This window comes from Haemaphysalis longicornis, unplaced genomic scaffold, assembly GCF_048455015.1.
Source record: "Haemaphysalis longicornis isolate Haplotype H1 unplaced genomic scaffold, Haemaphysalis longicornis Haplotype H1 scaffold_10, whole genome shotgun sequence".
NCBI classification, from domain to species: Eukaryota; Metazoa; Arthropoda; class Arachnida; order Ixodida; family Ixodidae; genus Haemaphysalis; species Haemaphysalis longicornis.
This window is the reverse complement of record NW_027526204.1, coordinates 73773780-73785919: the sequence shown is the minus strand read 5'-3', so window position 1 is coordinate 73785919 and position 12140 is coordinate 73773780. Positions and strand designations below refer to the sequence as shown.

Sequence of the window (12140 nt, the reverse complement as noted above, 5' to 3'; positions counted from 1 at the left end):
GACGGACTACATACAGAAAGTGTTTAAAAATTGTTGTGAAGAAGATTCTCCATAACTTCCGGCACGCCCGTCTTGAGAAATTTTTTGTCACGGTGGGTGGGCGTTCCTTCTACTTCCGGAACTGCTGTGTTGCTTGTCTCCGTGCAGTTGCTCATGACTTTCATGATAGTTTTTTTTTCTAGGCATGTTGGAGAGTAACTGGCCTGCCGTGCGCCCGCGTGTGTCTCAGGACCTAGCATGACGCCCGTATTTAGGCCGCGTCGTCAACTTCGTACGTCCCACGCTTGACAGAAAACCTAACTATCCCTTCTCTTTACCGTGCCTTAACACTGACGACCCCGCCGGACCGAAGCATTTAAATTTCGCCACAAAGGACTGACGCTTTATTCCTCTGCTGCAGTTCTTTTTTCTTCGCCTGCAGGCAGGGAGGCACGACCGTCTTTGAGCCCAGGGCGGACCGAGCTCGCACAATGCCAGGCGGGGCTCTCCTGCTCGTTCCCACTAAAAGGGCCGCCCCCCTCTCCGTGAGGCGCAACACATGGGAAGAGAGACAGGGATTTCGGACAGTGGGATTTTGAGGAGGCAAGGTGGACGCAGAACTACATTCATACTAATATATGTCAATATGAAACTCTATGCTCCCACGAGTTCGTGTAGCGTATCATTCCGCCGAAATGAGGAGGGACACGGATGTCAACGCGGGCGGGCGTTTTGAAAAGAGATTGCGCTTAATAATGCGTGACATCGTCTGCTTCTAATGCGTAGCATTTTTTTGTCGCGTACACCCACAGCCGGGACCGTGTAACGCCCTGCATTTCCACAAAAAAAAAAAATGCAGATATCGCGGAAGTTGAACCTGCAATCGCTATAATGGCGTAAATGGCGATAACTGGCCGCACAAAATTCTCAAAAACTAAAAAAAATGAGATAAATATAAGAAAATCACGGAAAATGGCGCACCGTGTAACGCCCTGCATTTCCACAATTGTGCAGATCTCGCGAAAGTTCCAAATGTAATCTTTATAATCTCGATTTGAAACGTTTTGAAATCTTTTGCCTTTTAAAATCTCGATTTCAAAAGGCTAAATGCGCCTGACATGGCGTCGGTTTATGTCCCAAAATAAAATAGGGTGAACGTTAATTTCGCATGCAAACGGAATTCTATATAACTCGCTGGTGCGCGTAGAGCCAACGCTGGATTACTATGAACCGGCACTGTTCAAAGCCCATTCGGATGAACTGAAAACTTTGCATGCCCCTGCGGATCGGATTGCTCCGTGTGAAAAGAAAGCTTAGGGTTTAATGAACTAAAGAGTATTTTGAGCAAACAGAGTTTGTTCTCCCGTGCAACGACTGTGTAATTTGTGTAATAATACGGGGTCTAATGCTGTTGGTAGATTTAACAATTTTCTAAGTACGTTTGAACTGGTTCTTGCACTGCTATAGTGTCTCATTTATTTATTTAATTATTTATTTATTTCAGTTCACAGACTCATGTTTTCGTTCCCTCATATGGCGTAGCATGCTAAGCGATATGGCTCGGCTAACCTCGCTTTTACCATTAAATGCATTCTCTCTCTCTCTCTCTCTCTCTAGTGTCTCATAATACTATAACTTACCTTTACGTAATTTTAATATTCTGTTTCCTGCTCTTTTTCATTTTTCTCCGTTTTGCGCACCGCTGCCTAAGGTCACGCGCTGTTGGTGGACACGTGCAAATAAAGATGAATGAATAAATGGACAAATGAAAGAAAGTAAGTTGCGAGTTTTGCCGTGGTTGCGAAAAAAAACAGCTTTAGTCTATGAAATGACGATTAGTAGGGAGACACCGCTGTGACAAAAAAAAAAAAAAAAAGGAAACCGTTACGCAGCCGACAGGGTTCGAACCTGTGCGGGGAGACCCCAATGGATTTCAAGTCCATCGCCTTAACCACTCGGCCACGACTGCCAGCACGGCGGCGCTTGCCGGAGGAAGCCAGCACTGCCTTGCTGCACTATCTGCTATCGCGTACTTAAGTCCAGAAAAGCTGGCCGAATTGGCGTATACTTAAGCGACGTTAAAACTAATTTTCAGGACTAACTGTGGTGCATATCACAGTTCAGGTTTTCAAACAGTAAGGAAGTACCCTGTTTGACGTTCCTTATTTATTACTACCGTTCGCGATAAACGGAATTCCATCTCCTAAAGTGAAATGAAACAGTTATAGTGCTCTTAAAGGTGGCGTTTGCGCTAAAGTAGGGTCTCCTGGGTTCAAGGACGTTTAAATAGGCGGCGTCACAGAGCGCTGACAGTGTTTAATAAAGTAGCTCACGCCGACATTTTGCACATATTGTTACGTGGCGACAAGGTAAAGATAATACGAATACTGGACGATCCCCTGTAGTTATGTGCCAGTGTCCTTTTGCTGCCTCACGTAACAATATTGCCGGGTTTATTATCGATAACAACGCTTGTGGGGATACTCCTGTGCGAAATGCCAGAGGGAATACTTAGACGGTAAAGCCACCTCATGGCAAACCTACTAACACATTTTCCACTTTTCCGAGCTTTGAAAAATCTAAGGTTGTGATATTAACCTATACGCTGCAACAATATTTTTCGTACTAAAAGAAAAAAAGAGCACTTATATATCTATTGTTCAGTGCCACCAGAACGGACGGCGATTATGACCCTTTCATTTTTTACGTTAATCCGTCCCCTCTGGTAACGGCGTTCTGCAGCATCGCTTTTCAGGGGGGCACGAGTCATTACCTGGGATTGGCCAAAAATTAGACATGGTTCAGTTATGTCAGAAGTGACGTCTTACGGAAATTCAGGGTGAGTCATTGCAGGGGACTGGCCAAGAAAGCCAGACATGGTTCAGTTATGTCAGAAGTGACCTCTTACGGAAAATCAGGGTGAGTCATTGCAGGGGACTGGCCAAGAAACCAGACATGGATCAGTTGTGTCAGAAGTGACGTCTTACGGAAACTCAGGGTGGCACGAATCACTGTAGGGGATTGGCCAAAAGCCAGCCGGTTCATTTCAAGTCAGCAGTAACCTTTTACTGCAACATCAGCATTGGCCGTGGGATGGCGTTGTCGCCGCCACCGCGAAATGGACGAACACGTAAAACGCAACCACTGCCGCTGTTAAACTATCTCTCAACACGACACATGTCACACAGTAACAATCCTAAATCATTTGTGATATTATTGCTATGGTGGCGAGGAGTTCCGCAACACCTTGGTGCCTTATTGGTTACCACTTTTTTAAGTAAGCACTGGTTATTACTAAGTGTTGGGGACAGAGACCCGACTTCTTTATAAACGGTATTACGTAAAAAGGGGGTATGCAATGCTATCTGCACACTGTGCGGTACCGACCGTGAAACACCTCGAATAAGCGAGAATACGAATACAGAGATTGTGTTATAGTAAGGGCTTACTTACTATAAATACAAAAGAAAAAAACGTCTTTACGAGATCACAATCCACCGTACACTGTTATTGCGTAAACGAGATTATCGTGGCTCTATACATTTCCCTCCCCCACCGCATAATAACAGAAAAAAAACCGGTGAACTATCTCTCCCCCCCTCTCAGTGTTGTCGTTTTCGAGTTTTTTTTTTTTAATATTCGGCCGTTTTCACAAATCCATCGGCCTCCGCTTGAAATCCAACCTGGAACATGACGCACATAAAAAAATTTAAAAAAAGAATTTTTTACCGTCTCTATCCGTTCTCTCCTTCCTGTCTTTCATGCCTTCCCTCCCCCCCCCCCCCCCGCCACCCAGCAGGCGTTCCGACGTCCGTGGAGTTTCCTTCAAATTATATTATCAATAAAATAAATTGATTCATAAAATGCAACACTCATTTCACCCGAAGATACATTATAAGGTGCGTGACTGAAAAACAAAAGTATTGAAACCAGACTGCCAAAAAACATTAAAAAAGCGTTGCGCAGTCGACAGGATTCGAACCTGTGCGGGGAGACCCCAATGGATTTCTAGTCCATCGCCTTAACCACTCGGCCACGACTGCGGGGACGGAAGACGACGGCAAAGGAAGCGAGCGCTGCCTTGCCGCACGTCTTGGCAGCTCTTTCCCGAAGTTGCGATGTTTTGCAGTCGTGGTATTGCGCATTGCTGAGAAATGATAATGTGCGTGTCTGAAAAAAAAAAAGTTCAAACCAGACTGGGAAAGAAAAAAAAAAAAAAAAAAAAAACGAAACGCAGTCGACAGGATTCGAACCTGTGCGGGGAGACCCCAATGGATTTCTAGTCCATCGCCTTAACCACTCGGCCACGACTGCGGGGACGGTAAACAAAGGCGAAGGAAGCGAGCGCTGCCTTGCTGCACGGCTTAGCAGCTCTTTCACGAGGTTGCGATTTTTCGCAGTTGCGGTACAGCGCATTGCTGAAATGGTCGTTGTAGCTGCGACTCAAGTCCCTTCATAACCGGATAAAAGGAGTTAACTCGCTTCGTCTTCCCGTGGCACGAAAGTTGGCGATGTGAAGTCATGTAAACCGCGAGTCACCATGAAGTTGTGTGCAGTGGCCCGAGCTGGCATGTTTTTGCATAATCGTAGTTATGCGTCCGACTCGGCCCGTGGCTGGAAGATCCCAGCAAACTCATTTATGCCGAGGCAAGGGCACGTGCAGTGCGTTACCCCCTTATTGCAATTCCTCCGGCCTGCTTTGGTGCCAGGTAATTTATTCACAGCTGCTGCATTTCTTCAGTCCAGTCCACAATCGTTTAAACAGCTGTTCGTAAGAATTCTTGAGATATTCCGCTCTAAATTCAAATTGATGTTCCAGCTAAGCCTGCGGATGACTGTATCAATTCCCCTTCAAGGAAGAGGGCCATGAGGGCGAGGGGGTGCTACATACAGCTGTTCGTAGGAATTCCTGAGATATTCCACTCGAAATTCAAATTGATGTTCCAGCTAAGCCTGTGGACCACTGTATCTTCCCCTTCAAGGAGGAGGGCTGTGAGGGCGAGGGGGTGCTACATTCTGTGACCAGGTCAGAATGCGGAGAGGACACTTACCTGTGCTGGTAAGACGGGGCCTAGGGAGAGTGACCAACCGCCATCCACGCTGTCCCTCTTGGATCCGCCAGTGCCAGGTAGTTGATTTTTTGCTATGACAAAAAAGAAGAAGAAAAACAAGCGGAAAACAGCGCCAACGAACAAAGCAGACAATAGTGCAAGATCAACCAATCGATCAATCAACTGAAAAAAAAAAGAAGTTGAATGATTGTAAGGTTTAACGCGCCGACGCAACGTAAGCGATGAGTCGCGCCGTAGTGGAGGGCTCCGGATTAATTTTGACCTCCTGGGGATCTTTAACGTGCGCCGACATCTCGTACACACGGGCGTTTTTGCTTTTCGCCTCCATCAAAAAAAAAGAAGTTACGAACCTCAGCAAATACGTTCGATTATGTACGCGCTGGAATGATGGTGTACAGCGCGCAACACCCTGTTCAGCTTCAACTAGTTACCTCTCAAAACTGCGGACTCAAACATGAAACAAAAAAACGTTGAGATCAAAATATATGGTTAAGCCTTCAGAATGACACAATAGCTTTCTTTAAATGCTTTCCGGCCGAGGCAAGATAAGGCTATTAGTACGAAACCTGTGTTATAGACAAGTGCGTTGCCCTCTGTACGATTAAAATATCAGGAGGGGGAGGGTTGATTTGACACCACCAGCGCTCTAGAGCGCCGAATTCTACATGTATGCATCCGGTAGAGCTATACGAAATTGAGGCGAAATCTCTGCATACATGAAGCCACTTACTCTACGGTGAACACGGTGAACAGCAATTATTGTTTCTCAAGAACAAATCGGAAGCCATTACAAAGATAATACCAAGCGAATAATGACTTCGTTGGAATAGTTTCGAGTCGAAGTGACTATTGTGAGTTGTTGGTAATCACTAAATTGGAACCTGCAACAACAACAACAACAATAATAATAATAATGATAATGATAATAATAATAATAGTAATGGTGATACTTTTACTCGTACTTGTAAAGCGGGTACAGCCAGGCGTAGAAGGCCGCAGAAGACAGAGCTGCCTACGCCAATGAGGCTTGCGTACCCAGCCTAGAGAAAGACGATTGGGGAGGTGGGGGGGGGGGGGGGGGGGAAGGAAGGGAGAAAGCGAGAAAAAAAGGATGGGCGGAGGGGAGGAATAGGAAGAGAAAGAGGGGGCGGAAGGACATAGCTGTGAACAAGACAGAATGAAGGTGCAGGTAGGTGTGTGGGAGGGGGGAAGAGGAGGGGAGAGGGCGAGTAAAGGTACACCGTGGGGTTAAGCGACTACCGCAGGCGCTGAGCGGCATTCGAGATTGGTCAAACATCGTCATTTTCGTGGGAATAATTTCTTGGTGAGGCTTAGAAATTGGTACAAAATAAGATGGCTGGCTAAAGGCCTTCGCAAACACTTTTACACGGTATCAAATCAGTATATAGACGTAAACCTGTTGCTTTCAACTGTGTCGAGCCTCTCATGCTGGGAAACTCTTGGCGATCTTAACTACTGGAATTAAATGCGGCCCAGGTACTCACTGGCAAACTATTCTCACATGTGTATTGAGTGCAGCAAATAGACTGCTAGGCACGAAAGGTAAGCGTACTAGCTTAATTTGTGACCCTTAGATCATGCGTCGCACAAGGTTTTCTCTCCTCCGTGAGTCGTTCGTTACCGTGCAGCGTTCGCCTCCTAGTGAACAAAAAATCAGGAATTACCCTTTTAACTATCATACATAACCATATAACAGCCAACGCGGTTCGTTTATTCATTCATGACCGGCTGACATTCTCTCAGCAACAGCGACAAGGCAGCATAGAAAGAGAGTAACATACCACCAATGTTGCCCGCCATTTGCAAGAAACACTGGGGCTGCGAGGAAGTGCAGAGGCTTCCTTATATCCAGCCGGTGTTGGTGGTGTTGACGGAGACACATTTGTTCTGCTGTAGATAAGACTGGGCAGTTGATGATGATGCTCATGATGATGATGTCGTCGACAAGGACGACGGTGTGTCCTCTTCCGTGCGATTGCATTATCAGAGCTGTAAAAAGAGGAGCCGGATCCAAGGGAAGTCGCTCATGCCGTCGTGTGTGGCTCAGTTTAAAATTAGAGGAGTTAGAGGCACTTGTTTTCAGCGGTGTTTTTATTTTACGCGAATTTGAAGCGACCAGGAGACTCGGTACTACAGGGAGCCCTCTCTCCGGGTCTGCCGTTAGCACGGGAGTAGTGTTGGCCCAAGACCGCGTGCCCATGGCCGAGCAGTGGCTTGTTCAATGGAAATGTACAGCTTTCCCGCTCATGGCAGTCCTTTCAACAGTGATTGCTGTGTAGTTTTCTAGCAAAATGTAAACTTTTTTTTTTTTTTTTTTTTTTTTTTGCGCGGGTAATTTTGGGGGTGAAAACATGCTTCGTGCGCAGTTTCAAGTCTCGCAGGTTGCCGCGACTAACTTCCTGAGCCATGGAAACTATCCCATAGAAATGCATTGGGAGTAAGATTTGACAGCGAACTACACTTCTTTGATGTTTTCATCTTCGCGTTGACTTCTTGCTTTATGCCAAATATCACTTTCCTGAAGTGGTTCGGCTAGGTTCCTGGGAGGTCGGAATTTTGAGCGAGAAAGCTGGGTATGTGATTTTCTTTAGAAATGCATGCAATTTTTTTTTGTATAAATGGCTAGAAATTCGCGTATTTAGAAATTCCTTTCCTGGATTGTTCAACGTTGGAAAGGCGAGAAATTAGTTCCGTCAATACAGTCTGGCCTCCTCCCTTTGAAGCTGGAAATGACCGTGGCTCTTTGCGATTTCGGGAGAAATGGGCATTGTGTGAGAGAGAGAGGGAGAAAGAGAGAACTTTATTGCATAACAGCCAGTAATTCTAGACGTCAACCAAGAGCCTTTGGCTCCAGTAGCGTCTTCGGCCAGCTAAATGGCTCAAAACTTGATCCGCTGAGCTGAGCCATAGGGTATCCCATTGCTCTACACTATAGCGACGTCGCAACCTAACGTTGTCGCTTGTGGACAGGCCCACAGCATGCGTGCTAGGTCTGCTCTGTCCTTACACCGGTGGCACTTGTCTGCGCACAGCCGGGTTGGGTTACGAGTTCGTTTGCAGAAGTCGCCAAGCCACGGATTGCCATTTACTGAGGGAAGGATGAGATGGAGGAAAGCGGGAGCGCTCTAGCCTGTACTGATTAGTGATGTCCCTGCAGAACACGAGCCAATTGCTACCCGAACAGCGAAGTGAATGATCGCTGTTGTCGTCACCAGCTCGGTCAGGAAATCCTCGAGCGGCGTCGTGCGCGCATTTGTTCCCAGCCAGGCCGGAGAGTGGAGGTGCCCACACTAGACATATCTTGCCAGGCCGCTGAATGTTGTTGAGGCCAGTCTTTAGAATTGCAGAAGCTTCGAGAGAGACCCGCCCCTTTGCGCAATTTGCAATAGCAGCTTTTGAGTCGCTCACCACGTATTTGATTTTTGCGGAGGCAGTTATTCGTCAAAGCAATGGCTGCCTCTTCACCCGCGTCCGGTTCGCTCATTGTTAAAAATTCTTATCTATTCAGCTTCTCTCGATACGACACATATTATAAAAATTACTGGACTTGTGGCGTCAGCGATTTCTACGTGGGAACTATATCATTTATCTACGAAAATGGCAATGCTACTGTACGCACAATTGAAGAAGCCCGAAGTGATTTATCGATGTTGCAAGCTATTTTTTGTGAATAAAGACGTAATATTCGATGCACTGCTCATTTTCTGCACTGTGCTGGAAAATAGAAAAACAAGGAACCACCAAACAACCCGAAGAAAAACGAGTAAACTTTCCACGTGCATTTTCGAATAACACTGATCCAATTTCGCCGCTTTACAGATGGCAAGGTTAGCTTGGCCAAGCCCACGTTCGATGTTAACCACCCGTCGTGAATGACAATTAAAGTAAACGGCAGTACTCGGTAGGACCAGCACAATTCAATGACCGTGCCCAGAACGCGCGAACGCGTATAAATTGAGTCCGGCGAGCTGTACATGTGGTGTTTCATTCAAGGAATATCTCTGCTTTCATAGAATTTAGTGCGAAATTCTCATAAAACACAATGGCGTGCTTTCTTATTTTTCTTTCACCTTCAGCATTTCACGAATTCACATGTTTTGTTCTTGGCAGCTGGAGAGTTAGGAACTCCGAACTATTATAATAATCTCTTGTCTGAAAGACAGTGACTTCACTATTTCGAGCAACCACTAAGCAGACGCATTTGTTATTCTGCAGGTAGAACTGCAAGGATTTTCTGGTCACGCGACACTCATAAACGTCCACGAACTCTTATATTTTGATGGAATAGTGCTCAAACGAAACTAAACAAAATAATCTACCGGTAAAGTCTTCTTCATAGCCTTAGACACGTTATGAGGTTTCTGCTATTTATTACTTTCCAATGCGTACATATTCAAATTCTTCACATTCCCTGGATCGTCTACTACGTCTCGTAGCTGTGATTTATTTAAATCGTATCAGATCTCATCATTTTTAAGCAGCTCACTGCGTTAAACACACCGGCTATTTTAGCAAAAATTCAGTTACCAGTAATTTTTTCAGCGACTATTGTCATGTAACAACTCCATTTAGCTTATCAAAAACGTATACTTGAAACAGAAGATAGACATTTGAGACCGAAATGACTTGTTTTGAAAACCTCAGATTTTATATCATTTTGCAAGGCGTGGGCACGCTCCAAGAGCCCTCATAAATATCCAAAAATAATTAAAGTGCGCAGGGAAATTATACCTCACCAGAAAGAAAACAGCGAATTTTACAGCAAATTTTTCCATGAGAAAAGGAAATTTCTGGCGTTGCATGAAACATCACTGACGATTACAACATTGCGCTCATTCACGCAATGCCGAATTACACTAAGTTTGGACTTCATCGTCTACTTGGATAGTATAAAAGTAAATTTAGGTCATTATGAAAGATTTGTTTCTCATCGCCGTCAAACAGCGCGCATTTTAAACCAGAACGAACGAAGCGTTGCACGCGTTGCCGACACTAAACGCGCAGCATAGCTAGCCGTCGTCTGCAACGTATTTGGCGGAAGGCGCGGCGTTCGTCCAACCACACTGTGCTCGGTAACGGTTTTCACTTTTTTTGTTCGCGTCGACGTTCGGACGGTTCGGATACTTTCTGCTTCGGTGATGTCTCCGCGGTGTTTTGACTATGTGAAGTGCCTTGTGACGCGAGAACGTCTTACGTTTGTGCCACAAAGCTCTGCGGCCTCGCACGACGGTAAGCGACACTTCTTTTGTTGTTTTTTCTCCTATCTTGCGGCTGTGAGATGCGCATTGACAGGGATTATGGAGCAAGGTGCGCGGCGGTCCTCCGTTCGAATTTCTCGCTGTCTTACTCGACTGCTTAGACAGTTTGGGGCTAGTATGAACACTTTCAAGCAAAAGTCAGCTCAGTGTGCCTGAGCGCACGGTTAGGCGGCCCGGATCACTTTCGTTCCAACTCCGCCTGCGCGCTTGGTTGGAGAGAGCGGGACATTCAAACGTCGTGACGGTTGGCATCGTAAAGCGGTGACTTTTATGTAGGTAGTCGTGCGGTGGTGTGTGGAGTCGGCGCACGCAGCTTGGTGGTAATTTTTGTACGTATGCGCAAATGTTGAATGACGCCATAAATAGAGCCGCTGTCCGCGTAACCGGCGAGAAAAAAAAAAAAAATGTCTTCGTTGTTATGTCACCTGCGTCACCGTTCTTTGCGGAAGGAGGTGTTTGTTTCCAGTTGGCAGGTTTTTGACGCCTCATGGGCGATTATCAAACGGGAACACTTCTTCACAATTGAAAATTGCAGAATAACTTCGTAGAATGCCTAAATATAAGATTTCGGAACGCCCTTCACCGGAATGCCCTACATCGGAGGTGAATTCCTTAACAGTTAAAGCACCGCGTTTTTTTTCTTCTATTGTGAGGGTGCCGTGTTTACGTCAAACAAAAAGCGATTTCCCAATAACCAGTTAATTCCATAGCTTCGGTGTTTCGCATTATTTTTATTTTCGCCGCCGGAGTAGCTTCGTGCAATCAAATCAGTTTCTGGTCGGCAGCATTAATTTGAGCTACGAACGTGACCTCAAAGACAATGACTCGGCGATAATTCAGCCTCAAGCATATCGACCTTAGTGTACACATCATTCTGCTGCCATATCAGTACCAGCGATATCTCCAGGAGCACGTTTCCTAGCTACCAAATATCGATACTGCGTCATGCTATATATTTGGCCCACTCTTGATAAAAAAATACAAACGTCGCTCTGATGACAAAGCCTATAGGTGATTAAAAACATGCCCAAAAGAGGCCGAGGGCTTAGTCAGCCTGCACTTTTACTACGCCACCCCATGGGTCCTAGATAATTTCTTGAGACAATAACGGTTCTTTTTAGGAGAGGAGGCAACGTTTTATGAAATGAAGTAGAGATGGGCAGGCATTACCAGGTATGCATTTAAAATTATAAGTGATTTCAAAGGGTGAGTGGTTTCACTCAGGGCCACAGCCAGAAATTTTTTGGGGAGGGGTTATGGATTTTGGGAAGGGGGTAGTTTTGCTGAAAGCAACAGTCAGTATTGCTTATGTGCTGCCTGGAAAAGATTTTGGGAGGGGTTCGAACCCCCAAAGCCCTCCTCTGGGTACGGCCCTGGTTGCACTGTCGGGACCCGTAAGGATTGCTGCCAACTGAAGCGATGGTTGGGACTCATTGAAAACTCTGCGCGTTAAATGTTATCGTACCACGATACCATTCTTCTGTGGAAGGCTTTGCAGCACCCGAGCCATTTTCACTTGAACGAGTGTTGGCACAGCTAATGTTTTACTTGTATGAAGATGTCTGCAGTGTGGCTGCATGTTTCGCATAACCTAAGTGAACCAGGCGCAGCTACATTATGTAATATTTGTTGAGTCCTAACTCATCCCTTTGCTGGATCGATGTCGAATGTAGCCTCAAAAGAGAGAGGTAACATGTGATTTCTAGAAGTGACTGAGTAATGACTTTTAACAAAGGGATGATCTTGAACTGCCTTGTTTGATAACATGAAGCTTACTCCACTGCTGGCGTTCCACCTGGCCGGATCTGAT

General features: G+C 45.7%; 3 non-coding genes across 3 annotated transcripts; all 3 read right to left on the bottom strand.

Moving 5' to 3' along the window:
- Window positions 1–1866: 1866 nt before the first annotated feature.
- Trnas-uga (transfer RNA serine (anticodon UGA)) lies at window positions 1867–1948 on the bottom strand. The gene has a single exon. It is a non-coding gene; the product is annotated as a tRNA-Ser (tRNA).
- Window positions 1949–3940: 1992 nt separating this feature from the next.
- On the bottom strand, window positions 3941–4022 carry Trnas-aga (transfer RNA serine (anticodon AGA)). The gene has a single exon. It is a non-coding gene; the product is annotated as a tRNA-Ser (tRNA).
- Window positions 4023–4211: 189 nt separating this feature from the next.
- On the bottom strand, window positions 4212–4293 carry Trnas-aga (transfer RNA serine (anticodon AGA)). The gene has a single exon. It is a non-coding gene; the product is annotated as a tRNA-Ser (tRNA).
- Window positions 4294–12140: the final 7847 nt, after the last annotated feature.